Source organism: Canis lupus, chromosome 24 (genome assembly GCF_003254725.2).
Source record: "Canis lupus dingo isolate Sandy chromosome 24, ASM325472v2, whole genome shotgun sequence".
In the NCBI taxonomy this organism is placed as follows: Eukaryota; Metazoa; Chordata; class Mammalia; order Carnivora; family Canidae; genus Canis; species Canis lupus.
Genome location: NC_064266.1, coordinates 45,762,623 through 45,782,487, shown reverse-complemented (window position 1 = coordinate 45,782,487; position 19,865 = coordinate 45,762,623). Strand labels below are relative to the sequence as shown.

Sequence of the window (19,865 nt, the reverse complement as noted above, 5' to 3'; positions counted from 1 at the left end):
GCGGGCAGCAAGCAACGCTAAACAATCCCAATTTCTAATATTTTTTTCTCCATTAATTTCTACATTCTGCTCATAAAACGTTCACATAATACCTTTCCGGTCTGGCAGGGTGCAAGTTTGCTTAATAAAAAAATCTCTAATGGAAACTATAAAAGCATCTTTTTTATAGTCAGCAGAAGGTAAGACGAGTCGCTGGGCACCCACGGCACCGGGGACACAGAGGCATCGGTCGCCAGCTTCCCGGGGTGGCGGCTCCTGGAGGCCCAGCCAGCTCACCCCGCCACCAGCCCACGTTAGATCCTCATGTCTGTCCCTAAACTGCTCCGGGAGGGGACTGGGGGTCCCAGGCGGGAGGGGAGTGCGGGCCACGGACGCGCAGGCAGCTGGGGACATCTGTGAGTTCACCGTGCCCGTGTCACCATGACGAGGGAGGAAGACGCAGGAAGGAAGAGGCCTAATAGGGGAAACACGCGGGAGGAAGTGAGGTGAGTGGGTCAGAGAGGAAGGCAGCAGATCGCGAGGGGAAAACATGCACGCTGGGGGCGAGACAGACGTTGTCACAACACTGAGCGCGAATCCTCAAGTCGGGAAACACCACGGATAAGGCCGAAGGCAAAAGACAGACGGGGCGGGGGGAACGTGTCTGCAGAGAGTGTGGCAGCACAGAGGTCCCCACGCACGCGAGGCCTTCTTACGCAGCAAACAGGAAAAGGCAAGCATTTCGGTGGATAAAAGTAAGCAAACCAGCAAGTAACCCCCCACAGATAATGGACTTACAAAGGAAAAGCAAATGCTCAATAAATGACACCTGCCAGTGCACACGTGTCAACGTCCACCCGCCCGCCCTCACCTGGTGCTGGCCTACGGGGCGGCCGCCTCGCCTGTGGATTCCTGCTACGATGGAATGTGCAACGCGGCATGTGGGGCAGCGGGGGGGCGGGGAGCTTCCTAGGGCACCTTAGCAGTGTGTCCAAAAGCCTTTTCCAGAATGTTCTAAATCTTTAATTCTGACTCACCCCGAAGGTGATGATCAGAAGCGCAGGAGGGACACACGCGCTCGGGTGCCCCTGTCCGTGCCACTGTCGGGAACGAGAAAAAGGCAATCGAGCGCACGTGTCCACATGAGGCGTCCTGGTTGAACAATAATCATCCCAACGATGGATATTTCCGTAGCCACGAACGCCTGGCGGCGGGGAGGCGTGTGCGTGAGGCGAGCGGCGTGGAAGTGCTTAGAAGCGTGACCGCCGATTCGGTGCATAACTGTTGTCCCTGCAGGTAGGGCTACAGCTGAGGCGTCGTTTTGTACTGGAAGGGAACTTTCAGAGGCAGAACAATTAATCAAACGTTCACTTGCGTAGCGTTAAGGTTTGGGCTCCTACTTCCTTCCAAGCATGGAGTTGACTCCAGGGTAGATTCATGGAAACAAGGTTTGTAGAACACTTGCAGTCTGGAAAGTGGATTTTAAATGACCATCTTTGGCCGCTGGTGCCTGGCATGGGGCAACCCCTCTTCTCCTTCCCACCAGGTTGTAGGAGTCTGGGCTTCAAGATGCTCTCTGTAGGGCCGCCCGGGTGGCTCAGGGTTGGGCGCCTGCCTTCGGCTCAGGGCGTGACCCCGGGATCCGGGATCAAGTCCCGCATCAGGCTCCCTGCGAGGAGCCTGCTTCTCCCTCTGCCTATGTCTCTGCCCCGCCCTCTCTCTCTCTGCATCTCTTATGAATAAATAAATCTCTTTTTTTTTTAAAAAAAAGATAATCTCAGTAAAAACTCGTCCTTCACAAGGATCACCCACTCCTTCTGGTCTTTTTGGGTGTACTTACTATGGAAAGCGTGTGTGTCCTGAACGTCAGCGTCTGATTAATTGCTTTGCCTATGAAAATTACTTTCCCGATCTAAAAAGACTTTACACGGTGATCATCTTTACGTGGGGAAGATGGACTGCATCGTTAAAAAAGTCTGAGAGTTTGTCAGCTTTCATTTCGCTCCTGGTCTTTCCTCCTTAGGACCCAGAATGCAACCCAGAGAACTGCAGTATCTGTATCTGTCCCACTGTCTTTTTTAAATATATTTTATTTAGACACGTGGGTTTTACTGGTTTTAGTATTTGTTACCTTTTATTGAAAAAGATCTGAGGGGATCCCTGGGTGGCACAGCGGTTTGGCACCTGCCTTTGGCCCAGGGCGCGATCCTGGAGACCCGGGATCGAATCCCACGTCGGGCTCCCGGTGCATGGAGCCTGCTTCTCCCTCTGCCTGTGTCTCTGCCTCTCTCTCTCTCTCTCTCTCTTTGTGACTATCATAAATAAATTTAAAAAATTAAAAAAAAAAGAAAAAGATCTGAGAAGCAACTGGGAATAACTGACACATATACTTGCAGATATGTAAAGAGTTAACGGTCTGTCGGGGAGTCGACCCCGAGGCAGGACCCAGCACGTCTAAATGAGCTGCCAGAGGTTCCCTCTGGGTTTTTACTGCCCGCCCGTCCGTGGTACCATGAACAGTCACCGGAGCCAGTGGGAACCAGAGGGAACCATATGTGTGGGGTCAGGGTTCTGGAGGAGAAAGACGCCCGCATTTGCCCAGATGCCCTCCGCGGGGGATGAGGGGCAGGGCCAGGCATCCCACCCGCACGCCAAATTGAGAACCTGTGGCTTTAACCCAGGACCCGGGGAATATCCATCCTGCGAGGGAGGGAAACTGTCCTGTGTTTTGCAGGAGTTTGATTTCTGCAATGGCTCCCCACCCTTTACAGCTAAATATAACACCAACCAGGTGGATTGAAAGTTGGTGAGAAAACCGCATCTCTATAGAGTGAAGAGCACCATCGCCATGGTCCCTGAGCCCGCTGACTTGGGAAGGCAGGGCTCAACTTGGGGTCGGCCAACCGGACCCTTCCTCCAGAGACGGAGTCTTGCCCACGGATGCTGGTGCCTGTGTGGGAGGGTTGGGGGCACAACGTAAGGCTCCAGACAGGGCCCCCCCTTGCTCCCCACCTGATTGTCCGACTGCCCGTCAATGCGGGGATCGACGGTCTTTGCGCACACTCCTGCTTGCTAGGGATGGGCGGAGCTGGGCTGTGATTGTTGCAGTCGGGAGCAGAGAAGGGACGGCAGGACCACAGCGGGGGGAGCACTCCCGGTGCCAAATGCCCCCCCCCCCCGCCACACACGTGCACGCACGGCCCAGCCCTGCCGCCCGCCCATGATATAAATGAAATGAGTTGTAGCTTTCAGATACATCCATTTTAATAACTTAGCCAGCGGTCTTCTCTCGAAATTAATATCTGCTCCAGTGGCTTCCAGCTTTCCTTATAAAAATAATGGCAGTTAATAGGGAGAGGGTGTCATGTGCTCCGACGCCAGGTACTGCTGGCGTGACAGCTGCGTGATCAGAAGAAAGGTATGCTAAGACAAAAGGAATAATTAAAATGAGCCACCAGAACCAGCCCTGGATTTAAATGTTTAAATGTTTTAATTTAAAAGAACAATGGCGCCTTGAAGTCTCTTCACATCCGGTACTGACAACCTGCCATTTATTAATCAGTGTTAAATAACAGCGACTCCGGGTTTGACACCAAACAGCAGATGATGTGTGACGATCCCTAAAATAGCAGCCGCGTTCCAAAGCCGGTTTCCAAATGACTCTGGCGGAATAAGGAAGACTCTGGAATATTTACTGCACCAATTAAGCAGCATTAACAGCTCCTGGGGCAAGCAAGAGTCCCGGGCACCGATGTTTAAATGCAAAGAGCTTTCCAGGCAAACCGTGAGGCTCTGCACACAGGTGCTTTGGACATGGCTCACGGCATCTAGCACTTTTTTTTTTTTTTAAAGCGTATTACTAAGGCAGTGGTTCCTACTCAGGGGCCGTTGGGTCTTCAGGAGACAGTTGGCAAAGTCTGGAGACACTTTTGATTGTGCTAACTGGACAGGTGGGGGAAGGAGGGTGCCCGTGGGTGTGGTCAGGGCTGCTGCCAGACATCCTCGTGCCCAGGATGTCCTCACCACAGAAGACCATCTGGCTCCGATGTCAGCGGCGCCAACGTTTAGAAACTGCACTGTTTCTGGGGACCAGGGCTCAAGCCAAAGAAATGTATACTTACGAATGTACATTTTTTTCCCCAGTCAGCAAAAAGAGGGTTAAAAATCATCTTTGTTACTTATTTAATCAAAGCAGCTCCATCTGCAGATTCTTGGAGCCTCTGGACACCCTGACTTCGGTCTGGAAGTCACCACGGTCGCTGGGGCTCCTGTGGACGCGGGTCAGTGTCTAACATTTTATATCTCATTCCCCAGAAAGCAAACACCTGCTCTCGACCGCAGGCTGTGGGTACCTGGAGTGGAGTTTAGCTCCCACATGAAGCCCTGACACACCCCAGTGGGCCGGTTAGAAATACCACTTTTACTTAAAATGGTGTCTAGTTAGGCAGTAATTTTATCGGAGTTCTCAAAATCTGTTATTTTTTTTAAATTTTTTTTAAAGATTTATTTATTTATTCATGAGAGACACACACCGAGAGAGAGGCAGAGACACAGGCAGAGGGAGAAGCAGGCTCCAGGCAGGGAGCCTGATGCGGGACTCGATCCCGGGTCTCCAGGATCACCACCTGAGCCGAAGGCAGATGCTCAACTGCTGAGCCACCCAGGCGTCCCTCAAAATCTGTTATTATTATTTTTTTTGCCATAAACATTTTCACAGCAGGGTGATAAGCATAAAGGACAGAGCTGTTTCATCGACCTGACAATGATGATGTTTGTTTAAAAATATGCTCTAAACATGGCATGTCTGAGGGTCTCTGCATCGGGGAGGCCTGGCCCCAGCTCGCTCGCAGTGACGGAGCTTTGGCGGCCCGCACGCGGGCTTTTCCTGCGAAACTACAGGTTACAGCTGGGAGCAACCTCGAGTACTTGCTGCGTCTGGCGAGCCCGATGGCCCCCCTCCTGCTAGCCGTCAGCAGTGAAGGCGAGAGTAACTGGTCCTGGAAGCCCGGGCTGCTGCCCTTGCGTCTCGGCGGTCTTCATGTCACATTCACGCTCGCTGCGTCATCCAGGAGGATGCGCAGATTCACAAACGTGGGTTTTGAAAATTCTTGCAGGAATTTCTACCGCATGGAGCTTGAGCTTTGTTAAGAAGGACGCCAGGTTTGAGTGACTACACCTTGCAAAGTGAATGGTTCTGCATGACTCTTCTTTCTCGTGGACCAAATGGGGGCAAACAGCTCCAGTGGGCACGGCTGGTGCCAGGGGCTGCGGTCACGGGCCCAGGGCCTCACCGCTTTCGGCCTGGCTGGCGGTGTGGCCCGGCCCACTGGGTCACCACGCCCACCCTAGAGTAGGAGGCTGGTGCGGCAGGTGTGTGCATGGCGGGGGGTGGGGGGGGGCCCTTGGTCCTCCTTTCCTTCTAAAACTCCCCTTTCTAAAACTTAGTCCTATCTCTTTTGACTCTGCCCAGAGAATGGCCCCTGCGGCGGGCAGGACCACCGCGGGCGGCAGCTTTGATGCGGCATTGCAAGTCTGAGTCGCGCAGAGCACAGGCTCGCAGGCTCAAAGAAGTCGCTCCTGATTCAGAAACGTGGGAAGAAGAACTGTATCTCTGTCGCCCTAAGAATGAAGCTAGAGAAATGAGATGTCTTTGAAGTTCTATTTGAACTCAATGGAAACTTCTGTCTCAGAGCCAGGTCTCGGTGCGGATGGCTCCAACGCCAGCACGCGGACGACCTGCCAGCAGGTCTGAGCACCTAGGCCCTTCCTGGTCACTCCACCCTTGTTAAGAGCGGTGCTTAGCCTCCCCACACGGACACCAGACCTCTCCGCTCTTCACCCCATGTCAGCAACGCACCATGGCCACGGGGACACTAGGACACCTGTCGGAGGGTGCCGACACTGGTGAGCGGAAACCTGGAATCCCAGCCCTGATCACCTGGATCCAAACCCCAGGAGACCTCTGTCACACCAGGCAGTCCAAACTCTCCAAGAGACAAAGTAAATCCACTGAACACCGAGGTCAACATTTTACAGTGAACAACGCACATCAAATTATTTGATTAACACTTTATATAGAAGAACAAAACTAAAACCAATTGAAAATACATCTATTTTATCTAACACTGAATAAAATATCAGTTCTAATTGCAACTATACGCCTGGCTTTTCAGTGGAAGACTGATGTCGGAAATTGGCACCTGCAGCGCTTGCTCGCTAACAAAATCCGTGGCAGCTCACACTTTCAGAGCCCCTTTCGCAGAGAGTGATTTTTATAAAAAAAAAAAAAAAAAAAGTCTAGGGTTCCATGAATTCCCAGGAGATGCTCTCTTAATTACTTAATGTTTTAATAACTCTCTTAGGTGAACATATATTATCACTGGCGAAAAGCTGAGTTTTGCCTCTTTGATGGTTACCTGCAGGAGCGCCACCTCCTCACTCGTCAACAACCGTGAGTGCAACTTCTGCGGTTTTCCAGAAAGATGCTCATCATCTTCATGAAATGCTGTATTTTTGCATTATCTGCACTCCCACTCGGCGATCATTTTACACCGCATTTGGGGTTTACTATGGGCCATTTGCAACACTGGACGATCAGCGAAGAGCGATCTAAAAAGCCGTGGTGTGTCCAGCAGAGATGAGAGGGCTGAGCGATGAGCGATGAGCAGAGAGGCAGGTTTTACTGGAAACTCACCGCATGCATGGTCTGTGCACAGGCGCACAGTAGGGGTGACTCAGAGAGCTACAGCAGGACGGCTGCACTGGGTGGTCTCCAACGATGGTCTCATTGATTCCTTCTTTCTCTGTACTTATTTTTTTTATAAATTTATTTTTTATTGGTGTTCAATTTGCCAACATATAGAATAACACCCAGTGCCCATCACCCAGTCACCTCCACCCCCCACCCACCTCCCTTTCCACCACCCCTAGTTCGTTTCCCAGAATTAGGAGTCTTTCATGTTCTGTCTCCCTTTCTGATATTTCCCCACACATTTCTTCTCCCTTCCCTTCTATTCCCTTTCACTATTATTTATATTCCCCAAGTGAATGAGACCATATAATGTTTGTCCTTCTCCAATTGACTCATTTCACTCAGCATAACACCCTCCAGTTCCATCCACGTCGAAGCAAATGTGGGTATTTGTCGTTTCTAATGGCTGAGGAATATTCCTTAGAGGCTCTGCTTCCCACTACAGGAGATGCCAATCCCCTCTCCTCGAATGTGGACCAGCTACTGACCATACTGACTAACAGATCGCAGCGGGACAGACATTCTGGGACGTCCACTGGTGGGTCACCAACCCTCTGGCTTTCACGTGGGTCCTGAGAATGCTCTCTTTTGGGACATAGGCCTCAGAACCTAGTGAACCTAGTGAACCTCAGAACCTATGACAAGCCTGAATCATGTCCTACCTGCCATCCATGCCAACCTCCCAGCTGATGGCCAGCATCCACTGCCAGCCACATGAGTGCGCCATCTTGGATATCCAGGCGACTCGTGGCCTGGGATGACTCCAACCCCAACTACCACCTGAGCACAGGTGCATGGGAGACCCCTGAATGAACCGCCCAGCTGAGCCCATCCACATGTCTGCAGAACCGAGGAGATGCTAATGCACTGGTGTCCTCCACCTCTGAGTGTGGGGGGTGGTCACGCAGTGACAGACAACTGAAGCATGCATGTCAACACTCTCCTCGGGGGCTGGCTTCTCAAAGACAGGCCCGCGTCTTCAAATAACACGACTTCAAACACCCAGATTGTTTTGACCATTTTGACAAAAAGTCAAACTATTTTTCAGGGAAGAGACAAGTCTTTTAAAAGTTAAAAATATATTCAGTCAGAGCAGTCAACACAGAAGACATGTGCGTCACTGAGAGGAAAAATAAAAGAAGCGTTGACACAAGGCGCCCAGTGTTTTCACGGCAAACATAACAATGGAAATTTTGGGAGGTTTTTTGGATGTTTTCAAAGTGAGTTAAATCTTTGTACTAATTTTTACTGTGTAGGACACTGAAAATGAACTGGGCTTCTTCCCAAGGATTCCTGGGGAATAGTACTGATTAAATAAAATGTTCAAGATTTGGTTTCTGCCAAGGACACGCTTTAGGACGCTGTGGGTAGAGTCCTATCAGTACGGGGTTGCGGAGTTTTGCCAGAAGTTTTTTGAAGCACGGAATCTTCTTTTTCATATGCAATGTCTTCAGGGAAGCGTTTCCCCACTTTATACACTTAAATAAAGTTCTGACACTCAAATAAATTTTGCATAAGCAGAGATATACGATGCCCACAGTTAAGGACTACGGCCAACCAATTATACCCACGTGTCATTTTGCACTTTTACAAACCCCTGATAAAAGAGAAAATCTTGAAGAAAGTACTTCACACATAAAATATTTCTTTTAGAGCAAAATGTGTCCAATTGATTTATGAGGTCCTCTCAAGGAGAACAAAACACACACTACAAAACTGAAGTCAGAAAGGTTCCTTGGTTTCTCTAAAAAAAAAAAAAAAAACACTCAAATGGTACGGGGTATGGATTTTCATATTTCCTAATGTAAATTCTTCATGGAAGCTGCATTTCCTACTGATGGGTATGTTATTTTTAAGATAACATAAATGTTTAAAAACAGTAAAACTCCTCGCATGCTGGACCTTTCGTTCGTTCGAGGCATAATTGGTCACATTTGATCCATCGATTAGAGAGATGTGGGGTACATCCTGTCTGGCTGGGCTTGGGTGGTGGTGCCCTACGGCCCCAGGCCAGGGGGGGCCCTCCTGTCTGGGAAGAGGAAATGCTGCTGGGGTCCAGACCGCTCATCGTGGAGGCTTTCCTGCTCTGAGGGCAGAGCGGAGTGGGTTCCGTGAAGGGCGGAGCACCACGCCGAGGACCCTCCGTGCCTGGCCCTCGACAACACACGTAACATCCGAGTGGCTGACCATGGCCGGTCCCTTTGGGATTGTCTGTGTGGCTCCGTAGGGGCCGAGGGCAGGTCACCCCGAGATGGCCACTTGGCATGAAGGTGACTCGGAGCTGCAGGCTCCAGAGAAACTCCGGCCCCTCCCGCACCTCCACACAAGCACCTAAACTGGGAGCCTTTCCCAGGACGGGGGTTACTCGCAGAGACAGACTTGATCCGAGCGGCCCCTCCGTGGGGGACAGACGTCTAGTTACGGAGCCCCGCTCTCCGTGGCGCCCTGTGAACTGCGTTCCTCTGCTCTTGGGCCCAGACCTCGTCCCCAACGCCGTCCCCGTCGTTCGGGATGTCCCAGTCGCCTCATTTTCACCGACCGTCTTGGAAATTTCTGTCTGTGTGGATTCCCCTCTGTAGGAAATTAAGTTTGCTTCTCTGCTGTTTCTCTGCTCCTGTCAATTCCATTCTCAGTCCAGGTAGCAGGACCCTTGCAGGACCCGGAGCCTTGCTCGCCGATGGCGTCCGCTGTCTGGGGGGACGAGTGTGGGCCTGGTGGGCTCTCCTGCCAGTCTTGGTGGGGGGGTGTCAGCACCATGACCTGTGATAGGACAGCAGCCATCGGGGATCCTGGTCACTTAATTAGTCTTCTGTTGCAGGGCGGAAGCCCCCAGGCAGTGACGCTGGGAGCAAAAGGAAAGCCCTCGCTTCCCTGTTCCCCGAGCGCATGGACGACCTGGCGTGGTCCCCGCAGCGGAAGCTCTGATGCCAGCGGCTCTGCAGGCCGAGTCAGCACCCCCGGTCCCCGTGTGCGGCCAGCGAGCAGGGTCTTGGCTCTCCCAGCCCGAAGCAAGCTGCCCTGCAGCAGCTGAGCGCCTGGTGTCGCGCACCACCCTGCGAGAGCCGAGAGGACCCAAGGTCAATAAACAGCGTCCTCCCGTGAGTCTGGGATGTGCCACGAGAGCCGCGGCTCCTGCAGGACCAGGTACGCGGAGCTGGAGGCGGGGAAGGCGCGGGGGCACGGGCCTGTGCTCTGTCCTCGCGCCCGGTGAGGCTGCGGTGGGCTGCTCCAGCCTCCTCCCAAGCACACCCGCATCAGGCCGACCCCTCCCTCAATCTCTGCTCTTTGGGGAGCCCCTACCCCGTGTCCTAGGCTGGGTGCCGGGCGTGAAGATGCAGCGGGTGCAGACGCCGGCGGGGAGCGAGCCAGCCTGCTCCGCCGGGGACAGGGACAGGAGGGCCGTCACACAGCCAAGCCGTAACCCACCGTGCCTCGTGACCAACCCCCAGGAAGAGCTCTGCACGCAGAAAGATATCAGAGCTTCCTGGTTGGTGACACACGGGTGTGCCCGGAGCGTCCCACCCCGGGGCCCTGACGCCTATAGTAACACTATAATCACAAGTGTGGCCTTTCTCCCAAAATACCGAATTGGGGATGGGAAGGGGAGGGGCAGGAGCATCACAGGAAACCTGGAATCTGTAACCTATTGGTCAGAAGCACGGGGGTCTGGGGACCCCGAGACCTGTGGCTGGGGTCTGAAGTGGGGGCAGTGTTGTGAGGAATGTGCCGTTAGCCCGTGAGGTCTGAGCTTGCACCGTGTAGCCAATGTCAGGGTTGAATTACAGAAGCCCTGGCGGGCGTGGGACGGGGCTGAGTTGAAGTGGAATCCACACGGACCTGTGTGAATCTCAGAGTGACTCTAAGACAGGAACGGGTGGGACAGAGCTGAGGCTCGGAGGGCCTGATGTGGCCAAGGAGGCTGGGGGTGGCTTCCTCCAGGTCTCAAGGCTAAAGAGGCCAAGGAACAGCTCGTGCAAAGGTCCTGTGGTGAGACTGGGGGTGAAGGAGCAGGCCTCACACCTGACCACCGGAGGGAAGGGCAGCCCAGGTGGCAGGGCTCTGCGGGCACGTGTGGTGAGGACTTGGCGCACGGTCAGCTGCAGGCAACTCCCGGCACCGGCTCCCTCCCGGGCTCCTTGTTCTCACGTCCCCTCCACTCTGGCTTGAAAACCCACTTTCTGGCCTGCACCTCTGCACCCCTCTGCCCGCGGGCAGGGCTACCCAAGAGGCTGCCCATCCTGGGAGAGCCAGGGGGCCCAGCGCAGCCTACTGGCCATCTCCACCCTGCAGCAGCCTCGCAAATGAATTCCCTGCAACAGCTCGGGCAGGAGATAGCTCTCCTCCCTCCTCCCCGTCTGACACCTGTCATGAGGGCAGGTCACACTGCCCCTTAGGGCCTCTGCCCCCGGTAAATGGCACAAGATAGAATCCAAGCCCCTGGGTGTGCTGCAGAGTCACAGATTCCTGCAGACACAGTAGGTCCCAGTAACCGCAAAGCCGATCGACATGAGTCCCGTGGCTTACAGTCTTAGAAGGAAAACCAAGTTTGTCTACACAGCCTGGCTTGAGCAGAGAGCCAGTTAATTGGGTTTTGTACGCGGGGGTGAGGCTGCCCGAGATGCGAGCACAGAGAACAAGAGAAGAGAAGAGAGAGCTAGGGCTGTCGTCTACTTTCTGCCACGGCGGCGGCGGCGGCGGGGATAAAGTAGCAGAGTCCCTAAGGATCAAGCGTTAGGGAGAGAGGGGTGGGAGGAGCGGAAAACAGGACCCCGGGGTGTGATGGGCGATGGGCAGCAGGGTGGGGGGCACCAGCACCCAGGGCACGGGCTGTCGACACGCTGCCTCGGTGCAGCACCGCCCTCCCGCCCGTGTCACACTCACCACCTCCCCGTGACAGCGGAGGCGGTGGGGCAGGGCCCGGAACTCAGCTCAGCGGGAAGCACTTCACTCCTCAGGGTTCCCCGATGTGCTTGGAAGAGCAGCAAGCAGGTACTTGCTCCCAGGACCACTGCCACAGAAGCCACTTCCACGGCGGCTTTTCACACTTAGCACTCAGTAAAGCTTGCGTTCTCTCCCCAAAGGAGAGCCACATGAGGTAGGGAAGAGCCTGACGCCTCCCATGCATCTGGCCCCGCTGTGTGCAGCGAACGTGCAATCTATCTCATAAATGCATCGCAATGTTCTACAAATCACCCACGTTTATCCCCCGAGACGTCTTTAACTGGGGGCTTAGAGTTACAAATGAATTCTCCTATGGATCTATTATTCTCTCAAATAGCAGAGAGGGAGAGAGAGGGGCTGGGCTTGCACGGCGCTTTCACAGAGCCGGGCTAAATCAGATCATGCAAAGCCTAACGAGGATCATTCACAAAAACGATGGAACCAGGGCAGCTACGAACCGCCAGCCAACTCTTAATTGGGCAGTTACCCAGGGATCAAATGTCACTGGCGTGTCAGTCCCGTGAGCTCCTGGCTGCCCTGCCCCCTGATCTTTGGAGGCAGAAGTCTCCAAAGAGTAGCTCTGTAGCGTTGGCCTCTACATGGAAGTCGCCGGAGCGGCATGTTGCACAGGGTACAACCACCCCCGCCCCGCGGGTCACGGCAGTGACGGCCAGGACACAAGAAAGCCGCTGCTGGAAATACCAACTGGGACAGGTGGCTGGGTGGACAGAGCTGGGTGGAGACTGAAGTCCACACACGCGCAGCTCATGCACGAGCCGCCAGGTTTCATTCAATCCTCTCAACAGCAAACAGCTCTTTCTGCACATATCAAAGTTGACGAGGATCACCAGGGAGGTGGTGCTGCGTGCCCCGCAGGACGTCCCAGAGCCCACTCCCTCTGCTGCTCACTCCTCGGGGTGCACAGGGGTTTGCACGAGGGCACCACAGCCTTCTCCTTCCCACCTCCCCGGCCCAAGTGCTTCTATAGGCATGAGAACCACACATGCCCAGGGCCACGCACCCAAACTCTTGCATTTGAGAGCCCATTTAAGTGATCTTCCAGAGGGATTTTGGCAATCCCAATCAAAATTCCAGCAGGATTGGGGAACGCCCAGGTGGCTCAGCGGTTGAGCATCTGCCTTCAGCCCAGGGCGTGATCCTGGGGTCCCGGGATCGAGTCCCACATCGGGCTCCCTGCATGGACCCTGCTTCTCCCTCTCCCTCTGCCTATGTCTCTGTGTCTCTCATGAATAAACAAATAACATCTTTAAAAAAAAATCCAGCAGGGTTTTTAAAAAACGTACATGAAAATGCAACATCTCTGAAGAGGCGACGTAATTCTGAAAGGAGTAAGTCAGTGACGTAGCGACTGGATTTCAAGATTTACTATCAAGGGACAGGAATTGCTGCCGCTGGTAGACGAATAGCATCCAGAGCCACGCACGGAATGGAAAACCGAGAACCACACACAGAGAGAGGGTCAACTGGAATCTGACAAAACTGCCAGGATAATTTAACAGGAAAAGAAAAGTCTCTCCAACAAGTGGTGCTGGCGTAACTGGGCATCCGCGTGGCCAACAGACCCTGACCCTTAACTCGCTCCGTTCACAGAGGTTAACTCAGAACAGATCCCAGATCTGAACGCGGGGGCGAAAGCTCTACAACGTGCCAAAGACACAGGGGAAACACGGCCGAGACTCTGGATGAGGAAAGATGGTCTTAGATAGAAATAGAAGGTGTGGCCCGTAAGGGGAAACGTTGGCAAACTGGATTCTATCACAATTACAACTTTTGCTCTTTGAAAGACCCAAGCAAAGCAGCAGGTCACTGGCTGGCAGAGGAGATTTTCAATCTATCTGTCTGGGGAAGCCTTACGTGGAGGGTATATGAAGGTCACCTACGTGTAGGGTACCCTACGTGCAGGGTATATGAAGATGCAGTAATGGGATAAACAATACCATCTAAGAACAGATAAAGGATTTCAACAGACACTTCACAGAAGACACGTGAACAAGCAATGAGAATGTGTAAAGCCGCCCAACGCCATCGGTCTGTAGGGAAAGGGGGAGTAAGCCACAGCGAGGCCCCGCTGCGCACTCACCCCGGTGGCCACGACCCCAAGGGCTGGACACCCCGCCTGTGGGCCGGGGTGGAATGCTCATGCGGCTGGTTTGGAAAACCACCAGGCAATGTCTTAGCACGTTCAACAGCTGCCTCGCACACTGCCATTCCTCTCCTAGGCGCTCACCCCGGGCAGGTGAGACGTGCAAGGACGTAGGCACAAGTGGTTATGGCAGCTTTGTCCCAGCAACCTAGAAATGATCCGAAATGCCCATCAACAGGTGAATGATATGCAAAACGTGTGTCCCGTTCAGTGGAATGCTACAGAGCAAGAGCAAGGTGCCACACGTGTGCACGGTAACGTGGGCAAAGAAGCCAGGAGACCATGTGGCCCATGATCCCATTTCTGGAGAGCTGTGGAGAATGCCACGTCGCCCCCAGGGATGGGACGCTGACATGCAGGGACCACTGCCAGAGGTTGGGGTGACAAGGGTTGACTGCACAGAGGCAGAGAACGCTTTTTAGGGGAGGCAGACGCTCTGAATCTTGCGATGATGGTGGTCTCGTGAGTGTAGTTATCTGTCAAAACTCATGGGAATGGGGATCCCTGGGTGGCGCAGTGGTTTGGCGCCTGCCTTTGGCCCAGGGCGCGATCCTGGAGACCCGGGATCGAATCCCACGTCAGGCTCCTGGTGCATGGAGCCTGCTTCTCCCTCTGCCTATGTCTCTGCCTCTCTCTCTTTCTCTCTCTGTGACTATCATAAATAAATAAAAATTAAAAAAAAATTAAAAAAAAAACTCATGGGAATGTACACGTTAAAGGGGGTACGCTTTACTGTATGTAAATCTGAGCCCTGATAAACTCAATCAAAAAAAAAAAAAAAAAGCAATTGTGACCATGTGAGATGTTGTCCTGCATGGAACCCCAGAAGCCAAGGTTTGTCACATAGATCTTCCCCACAGAATGTTTATGACTTGAAATGGGGGGTAAGGGGAGTTCCGGCGACCCCTCGGAGCTAAAATCCAGTCCATCCGTTACTGACACGCTTCCTCTGGCACGGGGGTTCCCGGCGCGTGTCCGGCACGGCCTCAGGACACGGGGGCGGCCTTCGGCCAGGCAGGGACCCACGGCTGCAGAGCACCCCTCGAGCCACGCTGACAGCAGCACGTCTTCAGGAGGAGGGTGTCTCAGGCACCGCGGAGCGTGGGCAACCCTCGTCCATGAGCTGCCAACGCAGCTTGAAACCCCCGTTCCGCGGGCGGCCGGGGGGCTGTAGGTACCCGGGCACCCGGGCACCCAGGCTCCTTTCTCGGTCTCTCGGCCAGTAGGAAATAAAGAATACACTTTCAGCTAAATGAGAACTGAAGTGTATTGCAGGAGTGCTATAAATTATATGCAGGCCACCAAATAAAATTCAATTTTCAGGTAATGTGAAGGTGTAATGCGTCTGGAGAAGCTGCTTTGCATATCACACCAGACAGCAGGTAATAAGGAGGAGGCAGGGCTTGCGACTGATCTGTCACCAGGGCCACGGCGATTGTTCCCTTCCCGTCCTGCTCTAATCACACCATTGCAGTGTTGATTCAGAACACGGCGGCCCATGAAAAATGTCACCGTTCTGTCGATGGTGCGGATCTGCTGGCAATTCCGGCAAGCAGCCGCTGCACATAAAGGGTGATAAGGCACTATATCCTGCCATGCTCAGCAGGTTTCCCATTTCCTCCTGCAATTACACATCAAACTGTTTTAGCTTCACAAGCTTCGGCACTATAAATGGCCTCGAGGCAGAAGGCCGCCTGGCACACTGATGAGCGGGCTTCAAAGCTGAGTGCAGACTCACGTTCGGGGGAAGCTGCGGAAAACCCTATTGCCCCCTTCCCTGCATGCACACACCCAGTCTGCAGAGCCCTGAAGACATGCCCTAGAAATCATTCTCTCGTTATCTCTGCTTAGTCCAATTAACAGAGGGCTTAGGGAAATAGTCTTCAGCGTCATTGCAAGAAACACGGCACCAGGCCACCGGAGACACTTCACAGCCCGGCCTCGCCTGTGGGGCCCGCAGCCCAGCAGAGCAGCACGTCCTGGGAGTCTGCTGGAAATTCAGGGTCCCGAGACCGACTGGGGACCTACTGACTCATAATCTATGCGGGTGGGGCCAGGAATCTGTATTAATGGGGCACCTCCAGGTAGAAGCCTAGTTCCAAGCTTGCTTGTGCCTCTCGTGCTTATCTTGGGAATCGCTTACCTACAGACCAGACACCACAAAGACTCAGAGGGAATTTTCTGAGGGCATACTTTTTGAAAATCCCATTCATCTACCCACCCATCCATCCACCCACTCACCCACCCATCTACCCACACATCTGTCATTCATCCATCTACCCCATCCATCGACACATCTGTCCATTCATCTAATCACCCATCCATCTACACATCTGTTACATCCATCTATCCACTCATCCATCCAACCACTCATCCATCCATCCATCCATCCATCCATCCATCCATCCATCCATTCATCCACATATCCATTTATCCCATCCATCCATCTGTCCACCCATCCACCCAACCATCTATCCATCCATCCATCCATTTGTCCATCCATCTGTCCATTCATCTATCCATCTGTCCACCCATCCATTCATCCATCCATCCATCCATCCATCCATCCATTTGTCCATCCATCTGTCCATTCATCTATCCATCTGTCCACCCATCCATTCATCCATCCATCCATCCATCCATCCATCCGTCCATCCACCCAACAGACAAATACTAGACACTGCCTCATATTGGACACACAAAGATGAGAGGCTGTACTGGGTGCTGAGCTCCGTATGTCTCTAGCGCATAGTCATGTTACACAAACGGACACCTTCATCACTAGGAGAGGCAAGAGAGCCTGACAGCTGGAGCACGCGTGGGTGCTGGAGGCTGGGAATGCCGCTCCTGCCACTGACTAGCTATGCGACTGTGGGAAGCTGAATCGGCTCTCTGAGGCTCAATTTTGTTGGATCTGTGAGACAGCGATAGTAATGGTCTCTACCTCGAGGGTTGTTTGTAAAGATTAAATGAGTTAATAAATGGAGACCAGTATCTGAAAACAGTGAGCAGTCAAATATAAGCGGCCATCATTATCATCATTTTATTGTCACCCCTGAGAACAAGAAACCCACAGTCTGGAAAATGCAAACAAGTACAATATAAAATAATTTTTTAGAAGGGACAGAAGAATATAAACAGGCTGAGAACATGGGAGAAACGGATCTGTGTGTGAAGACTGTCCCCAGAACACACACATCGTAAGTCACCATTTTTATTCATTCATATTCTCTCTCTGTCCCCACCTACCTACCTGCCCGTCCATCCTCCATCTACTTAGCTAAGATTTATGTTAAAATATGCATACGGTCGAGGCGCCTCGGTGGCTCAGTTAGCTGAGCATCTGACTCCTGGTTTCAGCTTAGGTTATGATCTTGGATTCCATGAGATTGAGCCCCGCTTTGTGCTCTGCGCTCAGTGGGGAGTCTCCTTGAGATTCTCTCTCTCCCTTTCCCTCCGACCCTGCCTCTGCTCATGCACATGCACACACTCTCTCTCAAATAAATAAATCTTTAAAAACAAAGTATACCTATGACAAAATGTACAAATCCTAAGTGTACAGCTTGATGGATTTCCAGTGAACATCCCCACCGCGTGACCAGTATCCAGACTGGGATGAGACCATCACCAGGACCAGAGAAGCTTCCCTCATGCGCCAACCCAGGGCCCACCCCCAAAGGTACTCCATCTTCTGACATCCTATCTATGGCGGTCATGCTTGTTGTGAAGGTAGCAGCGCGTTCTTTATGGGTAGCCCATGATTTACTTGTCCGTGCTACTATCGCTGGGTATTTGGATGGCTTCTAGTTCGGGGTATGTGACCAGCGATGTTGTCTCCTGGTGCCCACCTGTCTGTGTCTCCGTCGGGGATCCATCTCAGGGCGGAATTCCTGGGACTTGGACGTGCACACATTCAGCTTTGGCAGCAGCTGCTCACAGTTTTCCTAACGTCCAGGCCAGTTTACATCCCCACCAGCAGCGAGTCAGGGTCCCAGGGGCTGCTCATCTCTGCCAATGGGGCAGCATCAGAGGTTCCCCTTCAGACAAGCCTTAAATAGCCAGAGTCCCCAGTGGTGAGAATCCCCGCTCTGCCCCACTTCTCAGCCCCTGAGCAGACTCTTGTCTTGTCCTGCCTGAGAACCTGCAGCCCAGAGGTCAGCACCCACTCCAGCGACCCCACCGCAGGGGACACTGGCCTCCGTTGTCAGCAGGTCTCTTTTCTCTGAGGTTTGGCCCTCAAGGCCTAGCTGCTTTGGTTGTTTCCTGATGTTTCAAGACTAACCTACCTTCCTTCCTTCCTTCCTTCCTTCCTTCCTTCCTTCCTTCCTTCCTTCTCTGTTTTTTCCTGTCCCTCCTCCCTCCCTGCTTCCGACCTAAGGCAGCTTCCATTCCAGAGTTGGTCTGATCCCAGCCATTTGCTTTAAGGGAACCAGAGTCCCGGTCCGAGTGTGTGGAATGACAGCCTGGCGTGGGGGTGGGTGGGGAGAGCTGCTAGCAGAGACCTGAACAATGACTCTCGTGAAAATTTGGCATCTGCAGGTGGCATTCCAGGCAGAAGGCAGAGCACAGGCTGCACACCCCAGAGGCTCCACATACGGGACCCTGCTTGGGAAAGCAGAAGGAGCTGCTCCGTTGTGGTGGAGAGGGACCACTCTCACGAACCCAGGGCCCGGAAATCGGGATCAGAGAAGACAGCCTTCCAGTTCCATGCAACAGACCTTAAAATCCCCGCAGGAAAACTGTTCATGCCTTTGGCCTTGGATCTGTTTGTACTGGAAGAAAACCCATCCTCCATCCTGGCCTGCTGAGAAAGTGGCTGCCAGGCCCCATCAGCCTGCGACAGACAGAGCCCCACGGAGCACGGTCGGCCGCCACCGTGCACAACCAGCGCCCCTTACACGCTTGGCACTGGGGACACAGAGCCATGAAGAAGAGCTCAGCAAACACGTGTGTTGCAGCCTCAGTATGAAACATGCAGCGGGAAGCCACGCACTAGGCTTCGAGGTGGCTTTTAATTGCTTGTTCCAAAGACGCCAGCCCGTGAATCACTTTCTGACTTTTCTCCTCCCTAATTAGACCGGGAGCTGCCGTGGTACATACGCTGCTCACTTTAGTTATAAGTGAGTGACACAAACATTGTGAAAGAAAACACCATCCGTCAGGAACACAGTAACGGATCCGAGAAAAATTACTAACAATTAGCCCGGACTCTGTGCTGGCTTCACATAAAAGGTCACAAGCAAGGTCTTTGTTCAGAAGAATCTTTATTTTGAAATCCTGACCGCCCAAAACAGAGCCCTGCACACACATCCTGTACCCTGAGACCATCCGGAAAGATAACGCGGAGGGAGGCAGGCTCCGGCCTCAGTCCTCCTGGGGAATCGCCCTCCATCACGTGCACTGGGGCCAAAGACCCAGGTCACCCGGACAGTGAGGCACCGCGTGGCCTCGGATGCCGTGGGAGGCTCCACCTGCCCCACACGCCACGGCAATCACTGCGGGGGCTACGGTCCCTCACACACAGACCACAGACGCAGGGGACAGGGACAGGGACAGGGACAGGGCTGGCCAACAGGCAAACACGCCCTGCAGCCTCCGGCGCCCAGAACTGAGGACGACACCGGGTCCGCCGGCCTCTGCATAGAACAGCAGATTCCACGCCGCCCACGATCCCGCCAGCGCCGTGCAAATGTACACACACCGAGCTTCGGTCACATGATGACAGTGCGCGTGAGTCACAGATAACACGTCACAGGACACGGCTTGTGATAGTTTTCCTGTCTTTCTCATCTTCGTACCTGGAGCTGGAGTATTTTCTGAGCAAAACCATGATCACAGCTTGATTACAACACCCTGCTCTGTCAAAAAAATGGGATCATTGCTTCAAATGTCAGATTAAAAAAGACCCAACGTGAGCCACCTCCACTAAATATATTATGCATTCCTCTGTCCTATTTATTTTATTGCTTTTCCCCCATAAAATGAATACCTCTTCATCACCTGTTTAACAGCAGAGTGAAATCCCCCTGC

The 19,865-nt window shown here is 53.1% G+C and overlaps 1 protein-coding gene and 1 long non-coding RNA gene across 3 annotated transcripts in view; one reads left to right on the top strand and one right to left on the bottom strand.

Annotated features, from left to right (window-relative positions):
* Positions 1-19,865, bottom strand: part of CDH4 (cadherin 4) — a 504,369-nt gene that overhangs the window by 356,364 nt on the left and 128,140 nt on the right. The window lies entirely within an intron of this gene.
* On the top strand, positions 9,734-19,784 carry LOC112674218 (uncharacterized). The gene is made up of 4 exons (XR_003145333.3): positions 9,734-9,874; positions 16,954-17,035; positions 17,414-17,514; positions 18,375-19,784. It is a non-coding gene; the product is annotated as an uncharacterized LOC112674218 (long non-coding RNA).